At 64.8% G+C, this 900-nt stretch overlaps 1 protein-coding gene across 2 annotated transcripts in view; it reads left to right on the top strand.

Moving 5' to 3' along the window:
• SLC12A4 (solute carrier family 12 member 4) overlaps positions 1 to 900 on the top strand; it is a 103,800-nt gene that overhangs the window by 88,162 nt on the left and 14,738 nt on the right. The gene's annotated exons all lie outside the window — the stretch shown is intronic.

The raw sequence follows: 900 nt of genomic DNA on the forward strand, positions 1-900 counted from the left end.
CTGCCATAGCCCCAATCCCATAGGTCCCAGCGGTGAGGAAGGGAGTGGGGTAGGGCAGGCGCTGCACAGCTGGGGCAGAGAATGAGATAGAGCTGCAAGCAGCTTCTCTGGGGTTGGGGTGTCTCCTGCCACTGCACACACACCTGGAGGGCATGGGGGAGAGTGCCCCCAAGGAGGACTGTTGCTGTGGGCTGGGACTGGGGCAACACTGGACTCTTCCCAGTGGGGGTGTTGGTCTGGGTTGTGCTGCGAGGGGAATTGGGGGGACTACGGTGAATTCTGGGGTGGCTGCAGCCTCTCCCATAGCCCTCTCCCAACGCGGCTGCCCACTGCCAGCCCTGAGCACATCCCAGTCCAGCCCCCCACCAAGAAGAGCCTGGCACCACCCTGGCCCCAGCCTACAGCAGCAGCCTGCCCTACCCTGCACACGGATCTGGGGGCACATGCTCGCCATGCCCTCCCGGAGGTGCATGTAGCGGTGGGAGCTTCCCCCCCTCATGTAGCTCAGCCCTGCACTCCACCCTGGCTGTGCAGCACCTGCTCCAGCCCCACTCCCACTCTCACCTTGAGGGCCTATGGCAAGGGGGCTATGGGAGGGGCTGCAGTCACTCCAGAATTCACAGTAGTTTCTCCAAACCTCCCTCCCAGCACTGCTGCTGCCTGCCTCAAGTGCAGCCCCAGCCCAACACCCTTTCTGGGAAGAGCCCGGCACTGCCCTGGCCCCAGCCTGCAGCAGCAGCCTGCTCTGCTCTATGGGCAGATTCGGGGGCACACGACCCACCTGTCCTCCCAGGCTGTGAACTGCAGCAGGAGCCCCCTCTCCTGACATCCCCGGATGAGCCACTCATGGCTCCCTCCCTGCCTCACTTCAGGGGCCTCAATCTGCTCCCCCCCCCCCCC

Source organism: Alligator sinensis, unplaced genomic scaffold (genome assembly GCF_000455745.1).
Source record: "Alligator sinensis unplaced genomic scaffold, ASM45574v1 scaffold97_1, whole genome shotgun sequence".
In the NCBI taxonomy this organism is placed as follows: Eukaryota; Metazoa; Chordata; order Crocodylia; family Alligatoridae; genus Alligator; species Alligator sinensis.